Source organism: Pristis pectinata, chromosome 9 (assembly GCF_009764475.1).
Source record: "Pristis pectinata isolate sPriPec2 chromosome 9, sPriPec2.1.pri, whole genome shotgun sequence".
Classification (NCBI taxonomy): domain Eukaryota; kingdom Metazoa; phylum Chordata; class Chondrichthyes; order Rhinopristiformes; family Pristidae; genus Pristis; species Pristis pectinata.
In genome coordinates, this window is record NC_067413.1 from 17,520,184 (window position 1) to 17,540,620 (window position 20,437).

The 20,437-nt window shown below is 40.9% G+C and overlaps 1 protein-coding gene across 2 annotated transcripts in view; it reads right to left on the bottom strand.

Annotated features, from left to right (window-relative positions):
• tsnare1 (T-SNARE Domain Containing 1) overlaps positions 1-20,437 on the bottom strand; it is a 650,834-nt gene that overhangs the window by 24,620 nt on the left and 605,777 nt on the right. Inside the window, exon 12 of one of the 2 annotated variants that reach the window (XM_052023540.1) lies at positions 16,079-16,585. The exons of the other annotated variant lie outside the window; for it this stretch is intronic. The gene's annotated coding sequence lies outside the window, so the exon portion shown is untranslated. Of the gene's footprint in view, positions 1-16,078; positions 16,586-20,437 lie in introns of those variants that run through there. 2 annotated transcript variants of the gene reach the window in all.

Sequence of the window (20,437 nt, forward strand, 5' to 3'; positions counted from 1 at the left end):
CAACCATGAAGAAGGTGCACCAGCATCTCTAATTTCTTAAAAGTTTAAAGAGATTCAGCACATCATCAAAGACTGTCAAACTTTTACAAGTGTACAGTGGAATGCATTCTGACTGGTTGCATCTTGGCCTGGTATGGATATGCTAAGGCACAGAAATGCAAGAGACTACAGAGAATAGTGGACTCAGCCAGTTCCATCATGGGTACAGCTCTCCTCACCATTGAGGACATCTACAAAAAGTGATGTCCCAGGAAGGCAGCATCCATCATCAGGGACCCCCACCATATAGGCTATGCCCTCTTCTCATTGCTGCTGTCAGGCAAGAGGTCATTAGCCTGAAAACCCACACCTCAAGGCTCAACAACAGCTTCTTTCCCACTGCTATCAGGTCCTTGAACAGATCTGAAAAACTTTGACACTACCCTTGGACTTTTTTTCTCTCTCTCTCTCTCAGTCTTGTACTAATGTTGTTGTTGTTGTTTATTTTGCTGTCTAATTTGCACATGTGTAAGTTATGTACAATTTATGTTAATTTAAGTTTACATTAACTTATGGATTTTAATTCCACTTCCCATTCCCACACTGACACGTCTGTCCATGGCCTCCTCTACTGCCAAGTTGAGGCTAAACACAGATTAGAGGAACAACACCTCATATTCTGTCATGGTAGTCTCCAACCTGATGGCATCAACATCGATTTCTCTAACTTCCGGTAACCACATCCCCCACCCCACCTTTTCAGTTTTCCCTTATTCCTCTGGCCCCTTTACCCCTTCTCTTTCCCCCTTCCCCCTCCCGACTTGTCCCTCACCCACACGTTCCTCCCTTTGGTTCCCCACCTCCTTTCCTTTATTCCATGGTCTACTGTCCTCTCCTATCAGACTCCAACTTGTTCAACCCTTTGTCTCTTCCACATATCATCCACCAGCTCGTGCTCTTCCCCCTCCCCCCCCCCCACCCCTTTTATTCTGGCTTCTGTCCTCTTCCCTTCCAGTCCTGATGAAGGGTCTTGGCCCAAAACATTGACTGTTCATTTCTCTCCATAGATGCTACCTGACCTGCTAAGTTCCTCCAACATTTCGTGTGTGTTACATTAACTTATGTTTGTCCTCATCTTGTAATGTACTGTGCTGCTGCTGCAAAAAAGCTGATTTTCATGGCACTTATACCCTGTGTATATATGCCTTTGACAACAATAAACTTGAACTTGAAATTGAGTCATGTTCTGATGGAGGATCACTGACCTGAAACATTAATTTCGTTGATGTTTTCCAACCTGCTGAGTATCCCCAGCATTTGTTGCATTCACTTAATTTCATTTTTCTTACAAGGTGGATGGATGAATAAGGAAGCAGAAAGACACAAGGAATTTGAGGCATTTTTTGCACAGTGCTTTAAAGTCACTTTGTTCTGGTAATTGATTGTGGGGAAGCAGTGATAAAGATTCTGGGGTCAAGCAAAATGTTTATGCTAACGGAATATTGACAAGTCAATGTGAATCTTTCACATCTTGACACAGATAGACAAAAACATGGCACAGGAAAAAAACAGACTGATTCCTCCAGTGTATTCTCACAAGGAGGTACACATAACATCAACCTCAAAGTGTGAAAGGTACTCATTCAAGTGGCTCGACAACTTACATCCGAAGTGTTAAATGCTGCAGAATAAAGCATTTTGAATTTATTGGTGTCAGAAAATAAGGGGTCTAAATTCATCTGCTGCCAAAACATGGCAAGCTGCCTACTCAGTATAATGACTTTAGCATCCAGCCAGCAATAACTGTGTTGTTGATTGGCCTTGCACAACAGCAGGGAGTCCATATTGTGAATGGCTGGCCCCAGGTAACACTAGCTTTCTCTGCTTAAAGTTTGTCTCTTAAATGGGAGGTGCATTGTCGCTGGAACAGGTGTAGGTCATTATTTTGTGCGTGAAAACTACCTGAAATATTGTGAAACTTGGTATAGAATGGGAGAGCACAGTTCAAAGTCCTTCAAGAATCTTGGAATGTCCGTGTGCACACCTATTTCCTTCAGTGCTGCTTCACCTTATCAAAACTGTTTAGCAGGTGTATGCACATTATTCGTTTGAAACATTGAACGGGTAAATTGGCTTATTATTGTCACCTGTAGTGAGATACAGTGAAAAACTTTGTTTTGCATGCCATCCATACAGATCATTTCATCACATCAGTACATCGAGGAATACTGTTCTCCTGTTTGCTAAAATCATATTTTTCTTAATTTTAAGAAATTGCCATTTTACTCTGATCAAAATAAGATGGCAATCTCATTCTACAACTTGGATCAGAAAAAATGCCAAGGATGCTCTTGGAAAATGATTGAAGTGGACAGTCCACTTCTCTGTCTGCAGTGTGGAAACCCAGAGACAGAACACTAATTTGTTTGATATCTTGCTTACTTGCAAGACACAGGCACTTGGTGTTAAGGCTAAAAGGCTTTGAATAATTTTTCACTGACCTCACACCAGATTACCACAATCATGCCGTGGTCCAATGCAGTATCTTGGTGGGATCAGAGTCTAACGACAGGTGGTGAGCCTGGTGTAAATTCATGACACAGACAATCACCTTGCCCTTCCACATATGGCACAACGTATTGATGATCTGTACACTGTCTTCCTCCAAGCAATGTCCAAGCACAGTTATTGCTAATCATTCAAATTTCTTTGGGCAGTTTCAGAGAATCCAGTATTTTCTTTTAAATCTTGGATGTTCTTATATCTCTGAAGACCATTTCTTCTCTTGAATCTTGTGACAGTTACTGAACATTAGTGAACACCTGACAAATACAAAGATTAGTGTAATGTTGGGTCTGTAGCCCAGAATCTAATGTCTGGTTTCTCAGTGGGGGTGGGGAGGGGGGTGGGGGGGGAAACTGCAACAAGCTAAATCATGTCCATTGCAAGTTACACACCTGACTGACTGCACAGTCTCTGATTGTACTTCATATGATTTTGTATCCTTTATTTTGACTTTGCTCCTCTATTAGCTGCTCTGATTTTCCTCTAGTTGTGGTTTGTTACGCAGTTATTTTCGTCTGCTTGGTCTTAACCAATCTCTAAATACAATGATTTCTTTTGTTTCACTCCAGGCTTCTGTGTGAGTTTCTCCATTGATTGTACTTGTTTATAAATTAAAAAGTTATGGGCTCACCCACCCCAAAGACTTGAGCCTAAAATGTAGATTGAAACTTTCTGAGAAGGTACGTTCATTCATATGATAATCAGACCAAGGACTGTCTCTCTAGAAGGCACACAAGACCCCATGACACTATTCAAAATAAAAGAGCAGGGGACTTCTCCACAGTTTCCTACTAATACTTATCCATCAGCTAACATCACAAGAAAAAGATCTTTGTGTCCTCACTAGCAATAGGCGAGGTCCCAGAGGACTGGAGAGTAGCAAATGTTCTGCCTTTGTTCAAGAAGGGAACTAGGGATAATACAGGTAACTATAAGCCAGCGAGCCTCACATCAGTGGTAGGGAAGATATTGGAGAGGATACTGAGGGATAAGATTTATGCGCATTTGGAAAGGCATGGCCCCCTTAGGGACAGTCAGCATGGCTTTACGCGGGGCAGGTCATATCTTACAAACTTGACTGAGTTTTTTGAGGAGGTGACAAAGGAGGTTGATGAGGGTAAGGCAGTGGACGTTATCTACATGGACTTTGGTAAGACATTTGATAAGTTCCCTCATGGCAGGTTGATTCAGAAGACAAAGATGTATGGGATCCAGGATGAATTGCAAGTTTGGATTCAAAACGGGCTTGCCCAGAGTAGACAGAGAGTAGGGGTGGAAGGTTGTTATCTGGCTGGAGGTCTGTGACCAGTGGTGTTCCGCAAGGATCGGTGCTGGGACCTCTGTTGTTTGTGATATGTATCAATGATTTGGATAACAATGTAGATGGGTGGATTAGCAAATTCGCAGATGACACCAAGATTGGTGGAGTTGTGGATGGTGTAAAGGACTATCAAAGATATAGATCAGTTACAGATATGGGCAGAGAAGTGGCAGATGGAGTTTAACCCAGGCAAGTGTGAGGTGTTGCACTCTGGGAGGTCAAATAAAAGGAGAAAGTATACAGTTAATGGTAGGCCCCTTAATACCATTGAGGTACAGAGGGATCTTGGGGTCCAGGTCCATTGTTCACTGCAAGTGGCTGCACAAGTGGATAAGGTGGTAAAGAAGGCATATGGCATGCTTGCTTTCATTGGTAGGAGTGTTGAGTATACAAGTAAGGAAGTCATGCTGCACCTATATAAAATTTTAGTCAGACCGCACCTGGAGTACTGTGTGCAGTTCTGGTCGCCAATTATAGGAAGGATGTGGAGACTGTGGAGAGGGTGTAGAACAGGTTTACCAGGACGCTGCCTGGATTAGAGGGTATAAGCTATAAGGAAAGGTTGAAAAAACTTGGTCTGTTCTCCCTAGAGCGTTCTCCTCTGAGAGGAGACCTGACAGAGTTTTTTAAAATTATGAGAGGCATGGATAGGGTAGACAGTCAGAATCTTTCCCCCAGGGTAGAAATGTCAAACACCAGAGGACATGCTTTTAAGGTTAGAGAGAAGAACTTTAAAGGAAATGTGAGGGGCAAGTTTTTACGTAGAGAGTGGTAGGTGCCTGCAATGGGTTACCAGGGGTCGTGGTGGAATCAGGCAGTTTGGTGGAGTTTAAGAGGCTTTTAGATAGACATATGAATATGAAGGGAGTGGAGGGATATGGATGATACACAAGAGGAGGACATTTAGTATAAACTGGCATCAAGATCGGCACAACATCGTGGGCTGAATGGCCTGTCCGGAGCTGTACTGTTTATGTTCCATCTAAATGAAATGAAAGCATTAAATGCTGGAAATCATCTGAGGTATTTTGTTTTTGGGGTGCTATTACAAACGATCTGGTCAATTTCACTGTGTGGTTTGTGGGATCATGCTTTGTACATGCAGACTGCTATACTTCCTGAATCACAAAAATGATAGCAATTTAAAAGTTTTTTTTTAATTGTAAAATTCTTTGGAACATCTTGAGGTCATAAGATGAACCATAAAAATATAAGTTCATCACCTTATTCCTTTAACAGGAGCTGTGTTTTCAGACCAGAAGCTGGGTCATTCTGGGTCAGTCTGAGTGACACACAGATGGTGGAGGAACTCAGTGTATCAGGCAGAATCTATAGAGGGAAATAGACAGTGGACGTTTCAGGTTGAGACCCTTCATCTGGACATTGCAGTCCAGATGAAGGGTCTCGACCTGAAACATTGCCTGTCCATTTCTCTCCATAGATGTTGCTTGACCCATTGAGTTCCTCCAGTATTTTGTGTATAACTTCAGATTCCGGCATTTGCAGTCTCTTGTGTCTCCAGTTTGAGTATACAGCTTGGAGACGATAGCATTTAAATAAGAGGTTCATGATTGGATGAACAATTGAACTCGAGATAGCTGAATTGCTGTAATTAGTTTTTAATTAGTTGCTTTCTATATTGATTCAGTAAAATTCTATTGTTATTACTTAAGAGACGTAGTATAGAATCAATAATAAATGAAAATCAAAAGACTGCAGCTGCAGCAAATCTGAAATAAAATCAGTAAGTGCTGGATACATTCAGGAGGTCAGGCAACATCTAAGGAAGAAGAAACAGAGTTGATGTTTCAGTTTGAAGATTCTTGGTCAGAACAGTTTGGACTCAGTTACTGTTTGTTTCCAACATTTTCCTTTTTTTTCAGAGGGAGCAATAAAATGCGGTGAGGATGAAGTTTAGGAGGTCAACTTCCATTGTAATTGTTTTATTGTTTGGGTCTACATTTCTATCTATAATTTAGAGCCCATCTACTGCTCTTTAATCTCTTTAATCTTTGATTGTGCTTCACCATAGCTCTTTACACATGTCCAGGATGTCTTTTTTAGAGCAATGTCTTCAGTAATCTGTTCAGGGAAAGGCAGGTATAAATAATCAAGGAAGCTCCCACACTCTGTTGCTTCAAACACAGAAGGAAATTATCACAAGCCAACATTGTCTATTCCCACCATTAACCATGACTTTTCCAATACAGAAACATATCAATAGAAACACAACTGTTTGACTTCAATATTCAATCACTTGAGACTCTGGTCTGTGAGCTCATTTTGTCCACTACCACACAATGTTGTCATTTACAATGTAAACAAGTCTGCAGCAGCATTTTCAGTCTTTGTCGAACCAGACAGTGGCCATAAATGCTTACACTAAGGATAAAACTTTGGAAAGCTGCCTTGGCTGTTATCTTGGCTTGAGTTCAAGCCTGTTTTCAAGGGCAATGTGAAAGTATAAATGATCTACAAATTACTGAGTGCTTACACTGCCATGCTGAAATGAATTCTAACAAATATCTCATTACCACAAGGAAAAAAAGCAGAGGAAGAAGGGTTGAATGCAAAGTGCTTGCTGGGGGGCTGCAGCTGTCGCAAGTGATCTGTGTGTACCAAGGATGACAAAAAACATATCTCCAGTTGAGTGGTCTTGCCAATGTTGATGTATTAATCTAAAACCTGGAATCTGCGCCAAGCCTTGCAATGTGTGGGTATTCACTAGCATGGCTCACAGGGGCTGTTAAAAAGTAAATGACAGCTAGGGTCGCCACCAGCCGTGGAAGGTATGAGCTGTCTGTCATACGACTAAACCATGGGGAACAAACACAAGACGACAACTGTGCTTTGAATTGAAGCCAAAATTGACAGCTAGGGATAAGCAACACAGCAAATGGAGCCAATGCCCAGTATTTGAATTAGAAGGAACATTTTACCTGGAAAATAATTTGGCTGCGTTGCACGGTTTATCTAACTGGTGAGATAGCAGCATTTTGTTCAAATCTTATGAGCCTTGATGAGCAAGTGCTGCTGGATATCAACTGGCAATGCCCCAATCCATCTGGCTGTAACTTGGAGACAAAAACTTCTCTTCTTGATGTACACAAGGCTTCTCAATGAAAGAGGTGTTAACCGACATGTTGTGACCTCCCTGCCACTAGTTATTGAGAGATTTGTAGAAAAGAAGGACCTAGGGGTACAGGCACATAGTTCCCTGAAAATGGAGACACAGGTAGACAGGGTGGTGAAGAAGGAATTTGGCATGCTGGCCTTCATTGCTCAGGGCATTGAATACAAGAGTTGGAACGTCATGTTACAGCTGCGCAAGGTGTTTGAGAGAACGCACTCGGAATGCTGTGTGCAGTTCCGATTGCCTGTGTATGGGAAGGATGTCATTAAGCTGGAAATGTACAGAAAAAATTCACAAGCATGTTACGTGGATTGGAGGGCTTGAGCTATAAGGAGAGATCGGATAGGCTGGAACTTTTTTCTGAAGCGTGGGAGGCTGAGGGGTGACCTTACAGAAGTTTATAAAATCATGAGGGGCATAGATAATATGGATAGCCAGATTATTTTTCCCAGGGTGGGGGAGTCTAAAACTAGAGAACGTAGGTTTAAGGTGAGAGGGGAAAGGTCTAAAAGAGGTCTGAGGGGCAATTTTTTTCCACCCAGAGGGCGGTGGGTATATAGAATGTGCTTCCAGAGGGAGTGGTGGGGAGGGATCCAACTATAACATTTAAAACATAGTTAGACAGGTACATGGAAAGGAAATATTTAGAGGGATATGCACCAATGCAGGGTAATAGGAATATCTCAAGTAGACAACTTTGTTGGCATAGATGAGTTCCATCGAAAGGCCATGCTGTGTAACTCCACAATCCACAATTCTAAAACTCCATGTCACCCTCCAGATCCAAGCCCAGAGTGCATCATATAGCTCTAACGTTGCAGGCCGGCTGCCATGGAGAAACGAAACTGCTCCATTGATGTAGGAGGAGGTTCTTTTCCGAAGCTGCTTGTTAAAGCCAGGAAGCTTTTCCCCTCATCGATCAATGGTGACACCTCACTGCAGGGTCTTTGAAACTCACCCTGGTTGAAAGCATTTCAAAACCTAAGGAACAATTTCTAAATATTGATATATTTCATTTCTATCAAAAAAACCTGAACAGATATTTTAACAAGAATAGATTAAGTATAATGTTCAGGTTTAGTTTTACAAAATATTGAGAAAAAAATCACCAAGTTGCATGATCTAATCCAGCAAGATTGGATGTGTACCAATTTTGTTCCATTTCATTGAGGAAGGCAACCAATGACACAAGGGATGAAAAGGATAATATTTGACTCATGCTAAATGCACATGACTATCTGTCAATGGTTGTACTTACCTCTTGCATAGTTGGTTCCAATTTGATTTTGATCCTTGTGACACTTAACACAATGATGACCACATTCTTAATATGCTGTGGGATAGAAATGAATCCTCTGTTGCATGCACTAAAAGTGCAATGTGTAACTTTGGAAACTGGTTCTGAGTAGTTTTTTATTGATACATTGGGCACTGGTGTCCCTGGCATGAATAGCTTTTACTGTCTATCCTTAGTTGCTCCAGAGCAGAGAGGCTTGTAAGGCCATTTCAACAGGATGTTAAGAGTCAAGGAATGATTTGGAGCTGATGAGGTCCTGGATCCTGATGGATCACCCTTAAGGTTTCTTGAAGAAGGTGGCTAGTGAGATAGATCATTTGTTGGTTTTAATTTTCCAAAATACCCTAAATTTGGGGAAGGATCCATTAGATAAGAAATGAGTAAATACAATTCCTATATTCAAAAAGGGATGGAGACAGAAAACAGGAGAGTGTTTGTTGAGTTTGCTAAACATCTGTCAAACAGAAAATGTGAGAAGCTATTATTAAAGATGTTATTTATGTTTTTTCGAGGATGGCACTTCGAAAAAAATCAAGGCAATCAGGCAAAGTTAATGTGATTTTATCAAAAGGAAATCATGATTGACCAATTTATTGGCATTCCTTGAAGAAGCCATTTGAACTGTTGTCAATGGGAAACAGATGGATGTACTAGAGTTAGATTTCCAGAAGGCATTTCATAAGGTGCCACTTCAAAGGTTATCATGGGGAAAAAAATGATCATGGTATAAGAGGTAACATATTGCTGTGGATAGAAGATTGGTTTGCCCACAGGAAACAGATCGTAAGCATAAGTCTGTCTTTTCTTTGAGAAGTTATAAAAATGACTTGGATGAAGACACCATAAGTAAAGCTGCTAAGTTTTCTGATGCACAACAATAGATATGAGGAGGACACATGGAGGCTTCAAAGGGATATGGACAGATTAATAAGTATGCAAAGATCTGGCAAATGGAGTATAATATGGGAAAATGTGAAATCGTTTACTTGGGAAGAAAATATAAAAATATACATGAGACTGTAGAGCTCTGACATGCAAAGTGATTTGGGTACCCTCGTATATGATTCACGAAAGGCTGGATTGCAAATAATTCAAGTAATTAGGAAAGTGTTACGGTTCATTTTGAGGGGAATTGAATACAAAAGTAGAGAGATTATGCTCCATTTATATGGGGCAATGGTGAGCCCACACCTGGAGCACTGTACACAACATTGGTCTCCTTGTTTAAGGAAGAATGTAAAGTTGTTGAAGGCAGAGGTTTACTAAACTGATACCTGGAATGGTCAGATTGTTCGGCATTGTATTTGCTGGATTTTAAAAGAGCAAAATCTGACTTAATTGAAATTTATAGAATCTGAGGGGTTTTGACAAGTTTGAAGTCACGAGGATGTTTCTTCCTGTGGAAGAACCCAGGAATAGGAGTCACTGTTTAAAAACAAGGGGTTACCCACTTAAGACACAGAAGAGACAAAATGTGTTCTCTCTTTGGAACTTCCTTAAAGGGTGGAGGAAGCAGGGATTTTAAATATTGTTAAGGGAATTTTCTTGGTAAACGAAGAAATAAATGATACCAGTGGTAAGCGGAAATATAGAGCTGAGGTTAATCATCATCTTGTTGAATAGCGGAGCAGGCTCAAAGGACTGAGTAGTCGACTCCTTCATATTAGGAGCAGGCATGGACCACTGCAGGTCTGAAGTCACATATCAGCCAGACCAGGTAACAATTACAGATTTCCTTCCATCAAGGAAATACAAGAATCCAGTAATTTCGTATTCACTGTTATTGACACCAGCTTTTCATTCCAGATCTACTTAATTAATTGTCTTAAGTTCCCCAGCTGTTATGGTGGGACTTAAACTCACAACTCTGCATCAATAGTCCAGGATTTTGAATATTATTAACTTTATCACTGCTGCTGTATTCCCATTGATATCAGTGGATTTCAGAAATGATCATACAACAAGGGTGAATTTCTTGCTCAATGTCTTCAATAGATCCATTTGGTCAATGCCATCACAAATGTTTAACTCTAGCATCAAAAGTAAAATTATCTTCCAGTGATTTACTGGGTTTCTCTTACTTTTAAACAAGAATTTTATACTAGCAATTTTATCTGGGTTACTGCTTCTGGTAGAATAGCAAAGGCATGTTATACAAGCACATAAGCATTCATCTGCTAATATATTCACTAGGAATTACTAGACTTATACTTGTTATCAAATTCCTGTTTTGAATTGTGTGACTGAAGATCCTTTGCTGGAATTTCATCTTTGAAGCTTATAAATGCCAATCTTTCAGGCGTATAGTTGCCAATATTTGATGCCTTTGATGCTAATCTTTTCCACTGCTGTAATAAAAACTGAAAACAGTGAAATACACAACATGTTGAGCAGCATCTGTAAAGACAGAAACAGTTAACCTTTCACATTGATGACTGAATATAAGACTGGATGATAGGCTCTTGACCTGAAATGCTAATTCTGTTTCTCTCTCACAGTTGCTGAATATTGCTGAGTATTTCCCAAATTTTTTGTTTTTATTTCAGATTTACAGCATCTGAAGATCTTGTTTTCCTTTCACAATCTTTCTTTGGCTCTATTGCAAACACTGGGGAAAAATCTGGAGCCACAAGACACTATAGGCACTGGAATCTGGAGCAACACACAAAACGCTGGAGGGACTCAGCTGGTCAGGCAGCATCTATGGAGGGAATTGGAAGCCGATGTTTCAGGTTGAGACACTTGATCTGGACTCATGAAGATGTCCAGATGAAGGGTCTCAACACAAAATGTCAACTTACCATTTCCCTCCATGGATGCTGCCTGACCCACTGAATTCCTCCAGTGCTTTGTGTATTACTGGGGAAAATCCATTTGATTCCTCTCCCTTATCTTCAATATAGTCTTTCAGGCCAACATCACCATTATAAGGTTATTATAATATATTCTTAAGATCTGTGCCCTTCACTCTTAAGTTGTTTCACCTCAGCTGCATGGCCTGTTTTAGAAACAGTAAAAAAGAGAAGAAATATTACATGAATATCTATTAGGCACCTGGGGTTGAAACTCTTTCACTAATGAAAGTAGGAGCAAGCTTGTTTATTTCTGTAATTTATGATCTTTCCATTAAATGGTGTGTAGCATTTCTGAAAAGGTAATTTTCATGGTGGGTTGTTAATTATGGGGAACAGCCATTTTTCTTGTTAATTAGAGGAACTTTATTCTCTGAAGCCCTTATTATTTGGGTAGGTCCTTTTTTCAAACAAATGTTGGCTGTGCAAATTAGTTTGAATCAGAACACTGCATTGCACATCCACATCATCAAAACATTAACCAAACTCAAGGCTTCTCAAAGCTGCATGTAGTTACATACATGCCGAGAATTTTGAGTGGCATAACAGTGGGGAGTCAATGACCATTTTAGTTGATGGCACTAACTGAAGACTTCAATTGCTCCCAAGGGCCACAGGAGCAACAGACTGTGGACCTAGAAGAGTACACCATGGTTACTTGCACAAACTCGGATCAGTGCTGTACTGGGCAGAAACCTGACATTCACCAGAGAGTTGTGGATAGAAGAATAATAGGGTTGTACAACACAGAAACAGGCTTTTCAGCCCATTATGTCCATGCCACTGCTGTACACATCTACACAAATCCCACTTACCTGCATTAGGCCTATCATCTTCTATGCCTTGGTGATTCAAGTACTTGTCTAGATGGTTCTGAAACAACCTGAGAGTATGTGCCTCCACCATCCCCTCAGCCAGCACATTCCAGACTCCAACCACCCTCTGTGTGAAAAGAATTCCTCTTCAGATTGCCCCTAAACCTCTTACCTCTCACCTCTCATCTTAAACATATGCCCTCTGAGATACCCCAACTATGTGAAGATTTTTACTATCGAGCATTTCCCTCTCATAATTTTATATACCTCTATCAGGCCACATCTCAGCTTCCTCTGCTATCCAGATGTCTCACTATTTCTTCCTTAATGATAGCTTCAAGCATTTTCCCGACTACAGAAGTTAAGCTAGCTGGCCTATAGTTACCTGCCTTTTGCCTACATCTTTTTTAAACAGTGGCATGACATTCACTGTCTTCCAATCTGCCGGGACCTGCCCAGAATCCAGAGAATGTTGGTAAATTATCACAAGTGTCTCTACTATAAGTTTCAGTACTCTGGGATGCATCCCATTAGGACCAGGGGACTTGTCTACCTTTAGGCCCACTAGTTTGCTCAGCACTATCTAGAGTACTTATTGAAGTCCTCACCTCGCATCGCATCCATAACATCTCTCTTTGGCATGTCACATTTGTCCTCCACTGTGAAGGCTGACACAAAATAGTCATTCAAAGCCTCGGCCATTTCCGCATTACCCAATATTAATTCCCCTTTCTTATCTTCCAAGAGACCTACGTTCACTTTAGCCAGCCTTTTCCACTTTATATAATTATAAAAACTTTTATTGCCTGTTTTTATATTTTGTGCTAGTTTACTTTCATAATCCATCTTCCCTTTCCTTATTGCTTGCTAAGTGGTTCTTTGTTGTTTTCTCAATCATCCAGTTTCCCACTACTCTTGGCGACTTTGTATGCATGAGCTTTTAGTGTGATGCCTTCCTTTATTTCCTCAGTTATACAAGGCTTGCTCTCCCCACCTTTACAGTCCTTGCTTTTAACTGGAATATACTTTTGCTGAGCACCATGAAAAATCTCTTTGAAAGTCTTCCACTGTTCCGCAACTGTCCCACCATATAGTCTGTGTTTCCAGTTTGCGCTAGCCAACTCCTCTCTCATCTCATTGTCGTCTCCCTTGTTTAGGCATAATACACTGGTTTTAGATCGAACTACTGCACTTTCCATTTGTATGAGAAATTCAATCATACTATGGTCACTCTTTCCAAGAGGATCCCAAACTACAAGATTGTTAATTTTACCAGTCTCATTGCACAGGACCAGATCTAAGAAAGCATTTTCCCTTGCAGTTTCAGTAACATGCTGTTCAAGAAAGCTATCATGGATACATTCTATGAAGTCCTCCTCAAGACTGCCTCAACCAACTTGATTCACCTAATCTAAGTATGGGTTAGGAAGTTGTGGGCATGCTATGTTGGCACTGGAAGCATGGCGACACTTGTGGGCTGCCCCCAGAACGTTCTATGCAAAAAGATTCATTTCACTGTGTGTTTCGATGTACATGTAACTAATAAAGATCTCTGATCTTATCTTATGTACAAGTTAAAGTCCCCCATGACAACTGCCATTCCATTCTTACATGCATCAGATATTTCTTGGTTTATTGCCTGTGCCACTGTAATGTTATTATTCAGTGGCCTACAGACAACTCCCACCAGTGATCTTTTCCCTTTACTAATCTCTACCCAGATGGAATCAACATTCTGCTCCTTGGATCTTATATCGTCTCTCACTATCGCCCTAATCTTATCCTTAATTAAGAGTGCTACCCCACCTCCCTTACCTTCCTGCCTATCCTTCTGTATTACCTGATACCCTTGGATATTTAATTCCCACTCATCTCAACCCTGTAACCACGTTTCTGTAATGGCCACTAAAGCATACCCCTTTGGTATTGGTATCAGTTTATTATTGTCATTTCTACTGAGGTACAGTGAAAAACTTGTCTTGCATACCGATCGTACAGGTCAATTCATTACACAGTGCAGTTACATTGGGTTAGTACAGAGTGCATTAATGTAGTACAGGTAAAAACAATAACAGTACAGTTTGCCCTTCGTACTGATTTGTGCCACAAGTTTGCTGACCTTGTTTCAAATACTACAGGCATTCAATTAAGGTGCCCTTATACTCATTGTCCTTTTAGAATCTAGTGATCTTTGTATCCTTTGCATTTGACTTTTCTGTACTCCACTCTTAATTTTCTCTTTTTAATTTTTTGGTCTGGTCTCTGCTTTGCTTCCCTCTGTTTTTCTGCATGGAATCCCATCCCCCGCCATATTAGTTTAAACCCTCCCCAACAGCACTAGCAAACAATCCCCCAGGACATTGATCCCAGTCCTGCCCAGGTGTAGACCGTATGGTTTGTACTGGTCCCACCTCCCTGAGAACCGGTTCCAATGCCCCAGGAATCTGAAACCCTCCCTGCTGCACCACTGCTCAAGCCACATATTCACCCTAACTATGCTGCTATTCCTACTCTGATTAGCATGTGGCACAAGCAGCAATCTTGAGATTAATACCTTTGAGATGTTATTTTATAATTTATCTCCTAGCTCCCTAAATTCAGCTTGTAGGACTTCATCCCACTTTTTTCCCATATCGTTGGTACCTACATGCACCATGCCAACTTGCTGTTTACCCTCCCCTTCCAGAATGCCCTGCAGCCGCTCCGAGACATCCCTGACCCTTGGAGCCGGGAGGCAACACACCAACCAGGAGTCCTGTTTGCAGCCACATAAACTCCTATCTTTTCCCTTTTCCCTGGAATCCCCTACCACTATAGTTCTGCCACTCTTTTTCCTGCCCTCCTGTGCAGCAGAGCCACTCATGGTGCCATTATCCTGGCTACTCCTGTCTTCCCCTGATGCATCATCTCCCCTGAAAGTATCCAAAGCGGTACATCTGTTTTGGAGGGAGATGACCGCAGGAGACTCCTGCAATACCTGCCTGCTATTGCTCGGCCTTTTGATCACCCATTCCCTAACCTTCCCTAGGCCCTTAAACTGCGATGTGACCAACTCGCTAAACGTGCTATCCACAACATTCTCAGCATCACGGATGCTCCAGAGTGAATCCATGTGCAGCTCCAGTGCCGTCATGCGGTCTGTCAGGAGCTGCAGCTGGACACACTTCCTGCACATGTAGTCATCAGGGACACTGGCAGCCTCCCTGACTTCCCACAGGTCCCAGCACTGATCCTTGTGGTACACAACTGGTCACAGACTTCCAATCAGAAAAGCAACCCTCCACCACCACCTTCTGCCTTCAATTACCAAGCCAATTTTGAATCCAGTTCAGCTGCCTACCTTGGATACCATGGGCTCTAACCTTTTGGATCAGCCTGTCATATGGCACCTTGTCAAAAGTGTTATAAAGTCAAAGTAGATAACATCTACCTCATTCCCCTCATCGATATGCTCTGGTGCCTTCTCAAAAAATACAGTATTCCCCACAAACATAGCTGGACAAAGATTTGGGTCCCAGCAACATATTTGTGGACTTCGGATAGTAAATTATGAACACAGATAGTATAATAGTTTGCAGAAAGAGGGAGGATCAATTTTTTGAGGAAAGGATAAATAATGGTTGTCTTGGGGAAAAAAAAATGACAATACCTGAAATAAAGAAACTTAGAAGGACTGTTGGTTGGAAATGGAGTCAAAGAAACAATAGTTGGACCACCTGTACAAGTTGAACTCAGAGAAAGCATGACTGGAGAAAAACTAAAGAGAGACGAAGTGAACAATCCAATTGAAAAACACGATGCTACTGGAGGGACTCAGCAGGCCAGGCAGCATCCGTGGAGAAAAGCAGGCAGTCAATATTTCGGGTCAGGACCCTATTTCAGGACCAGGGATGCTGCCTGGCCTGCTGAGTTCCTCCAGCATCATCGTGTTTTTCATCCAGATTCCAGCATCTGCAGTCCTTTGTTTCTCTGAACAACCCAAGTCCCAGGAGATCAAACTCTACATTAGAAGCACAACAACATAAAATTGTCTTTAGTGCAAGGTTTTTGATTTTAGCACAGTGAACTTTATTTCAAGTTTAAAATTTTCTTAAATTTTGATCTACTGCACCACAAGCTACCTGGGAGGAATTGGGAGGAGAGGCAACTTTTTTTTATTTGAAACTCATCATTTGGAGAAATCATTTTAGCAAGAATTTACAGACAGGCTTGCAGAAATTTGTACAGATATTAGTTCTTCATACAGAGACAAAATAATAGGCAATTTTTGGAAACATAATCATTCAATGTGCCATCTCACATTTTGTTTAGTGTTGTTAGGACAGTGCAGACATTTTCTCATGCAAAAAAACATCCCATGTGATAGGACCCCATGGACTTTTTTGTCAATCATTTTACATCATGATTTCAGCTGTCTCTGCTACCCAGTCCTCCCTCCCTGGCACTGCCCCCAATTCATTCCATCGTGAACACACCGGTGCATCTTTACAAATGAACAAAGTCCTTTTGTCTGTTGATTTCTGTGTGAGGATAATATTGACAAGATCCATATTTATTTCCCATAGCTAATTGTTCTTGAGTAGGTGGTGATGACCCTCTTCTGGTGAAGAAACGCCCACTGTGCTGTTGGGAAGGAATGACCAATATTTAGACCCAGTGATAATGAGAAACATTTCTAATTCAGGGTGGGGTATGGTTTGAAGGGGAAACCTACACGTAGTAGTGTTCCTACTGGCCTTGTTCCTTTTGGTGTTGAAGGCAGCATGTTCGGAAGCATAATGCTTTGTTGTGGCAATTTGATACAACTAAGTGAGTTACTAGGTCACACTGAAGTTCAGTTAAAAGTCAATCTCATTGCTGTCGATCTGGAAATATATGTTAACAGGTGTTGAGGATGTTGTGGGAAGGGGGGGAGGCGGTGCTTCACTGTCTCAGAACTCCAAAGAGAAATAAAACTTGCCAGAGGAAGCAGTTTCCCCAAATCTGATTACAGTGTAAGGATTTAATACTGAGCCCTGGGATAACTATTAGCAGTTAGTCATCGCACACGAGTTGTGTGTGGAGAAGCATGATAAATTTGCCCATTAAATGTTCATTTTGCACAGAAGCTGCTGCCATTACTCGCTAAGATGATCTATGACATACGGATCTGACCCTTAAGAGAACTGTCACTAATAACTGCAGTTTTCTGTCGCCTCCTTTCCTTGTTAATTTTGTTATGAGGAAATTGCAGTTAAAATAAATGTCAAGACACAGGCTAAAAGAATCTGATATAGGTCACTGTGTTCCCTTAAGCTTCACATTTATTTCTTCCATTGCCTTTTAAGTCTTAAAAATACAGCAGAAACATTCTAGTTAACATGCCATTCATTGTGTCACCAAAATTGCATCTTGTTTTAGGTCACTTAAGAGTTAGCTGACACTGAGTAACCAATTCCATTTGGGTCCTTATGCAACATGAACAGAAGACTTTCTCTGTGTATAGCATCCCTGATATTTATTGCTAATTATGGGAAAAGATACATCCAACCCCTCCCACAGGCCTACATATTTGCGTAAGGTTCACTTTCACATCAGTTGCCATCACACATCATTTAATGATTTGCTTATCAGCTTTGTAAGTCCTTTCCTCCTCTGTGCTGCTTCAGTCAAAGTGATTTTCAGTCTGGATTAGGAAGGATGGAAAGGCTGGGGTTAGAGCTTTAGAATTATGAGGGGAGAGGGCATGGAAAGAGCCAATCATTACCCAATGATCAGTACACCATTGAAGCTGCTTTCTTACATATGAATGGCATTAACATAATATTGTATGTTACTTCAATTTTGTTTATTCAAGTCTCAAAAAAATCAGTGAAAAATCAGAACCATGAAGTTCTCAAAATGGCACTTTCAGGTCTCCCTTTGTTACTCTGCACATATACCAGAAAAATGATGCAAGGACAAACAACACTTCTGCAGTTTGGTTAAGAATCAAATTTCCTGGAGTTCCTCAGAAGTGGATGCAGTATTGATCAACTTCAGGATAAATCTACTTCCAACTGGACATCGTGTTTTTGTTTCAAAGTTGCGTGAAAGAACATCTCGGCCTGCTTATGGATGTCACGTGAAGACAGAATCAGTTTGGTTGTGAAACAGCCCATGGTCAAAAAGTTTACAGATTCAACTTCATCCCAATGATTTTTCTTTTACTCTGAAACTAGCATCAAATCATTACCACAGATGATTTCCCTCATGGAAAACTACTGAACTTCATTAATGCATGACCATACACAGCATGTATCCTCTTATGATATTGCCTTCCTTTTTATGCCAGCCTGTTTTGTCATCTATATTGAAGCCACCAAAAGAAACTGAAGGATAGGTACAGATGACAAGGCCTATCAGCTGGAAGCATGTCTGTTGACTTCAGTGTGCAATCCTCCAACTGTTGGTGACATCTTTGTTCATTTTTCACAGGGTGTGGGCATCAGTGACAATAATTATTGCCCTTTTTGAATTGTCCCTTGAAATGTGATTTTTTTGGCCTTGCGTCTTCCCCATTCATGAACCAGGTGAGCTTTTAAGACAATCCAGAATAAAAACAGAACATGCTGGAAACACTCAGCGGGAAGAGGAGAGTTAATGTTTCAGGTCACCTCTGTAACTTAAAACTAATTTGTTTTTTTCACCTCCTCAGTTCTGACAAAGGGCCTTCAACCTGAAACATTAATTCTGTTACTCTTTTCACAGCCTGACTTACTGAGTGCTTCTGCTATTTTCTGTTTTGGTTTCAGATTACCAGCATCTATAGTTTTTTCTTATTTTCCTGTAAGACAATCTATTTGTTTCACAGGCACTATTGTTAATTCTGGCTTTTATCTAACTCAGAATTATTGAATCAAATAATACCTGGTCTCTGAATTAGTAGGTTGCAGCACATCAACTGCTCATCCAAGTCCTTCTGAAATGTGCTGAGTGTCTGCATCTCTCCAACTTTTCCAATGTGCCTGCAGCCTCTTTAAATTGGTGCAACTATGAAAACACTAGTTATGCTGTACCTGGACCATACTAACTAAAATTCCATCACACCTCAGCATTAATCTTCATCACTTGTGGAGAATAGACCCCACAATCTCATGCAACGTCGCACAAAATTGACCACCGTTGCTTCTCAAGGATTAGGTCATGCGGAATAATCCCAGCATTAGGTTTGTGTCTTTGTGAATTAATGGTTTGGTATGTAGTATTCTGCTGGCAATCGTTTAAAAGCTGGAATCCACTTCAGGCTATATCGTGAAAGGACTCTGTGACACTTAACCTCCTATTTAGAGAAACAGGTCATCCGAGATAATAAAATAAAATGCTCCTTTGAAGCAGTCATAAACGAAAGAATATGGCAGGGCCTCAGGCAATCATGAATTATTTAATTTGATGTCAAATGCGTGGTTTTCCATGCACTGTTGTGCCTCATCATGGGTTCTCTGTGACCACTACTAACAAAGTCTGCACATCTCAGTGCAGCAGATGGGAAGCCTTGAAAACTGATGCCTGATGAATGCTGTCTGGTACATAGAGAGCACACTACAGGTCGGATACAAACACTGCGGTTCTGGATCACATTCGTGTGGAAAATCCCACCTTTGGCTGCCCTGCTGTGTAAACCACGTAACTAATAAGAAACAGCACAGGTTCCTTGGTCTGGGCTAAAGGAGCAAGCCCTTGAGCCCAAGCTGTCAACACTGCCATCTGTCACTCACCTCACCCGCTGGCAAATGAAAATGAAACCATGGCACTTTTTGCAATCTCAAAACAGGGGAGACTCCCGGCTGTTTGACTTCCAGAGAGTGTATCAGTGAATCAACAATGCCTTACGGAGGTCTGTGAAATTGTATTTGTCGCTATTCAATTTTTATCACAGATCTGCCATATTTACATTTCAAAGTAATAAAAATGCTGATGGGATCTTTAGCAAACAAATTTATTTTCTTACTCGATTCTATAATGTGTGAGTGAAATCAAATTTTGATAAAGGTTAACTCTATCTGTACCTTTCAATTCTGTTTTATATACTGAAGCAACAAAACATCTGAGAAATGAGAGGTTGTCTCAATCAATAATTATGCACTTTGATCATGACAATAGTGAATTCTGTGGATGTTGGAAATCAGAAATAAAAACAGAAAATGCAGGAAATGCTCAGCAGGTTATCTGTGAAGAGAGAAATAGAGTTATTATTTCCGGTCGACGATCTTTCTCCAGTCATTATTATTTCATCTCAGCTTCCTCCTTTTCATTCCAAATGATCAGTCCTGAGCAAAGACCTCAATACCATTCCATCATGTGCTCATCTCAATGAATTTCAAGCTGTTCTTCTACTGTTTTCGCTTGTCCATCATGTCCATCACTTCGTCCATGGGGCTTCTACTTAACACAATAGACCCTTTTCCTTATCTTCTTATTCCACTTGGACCCCTGCCTCTAACTCTCCCTCAATCT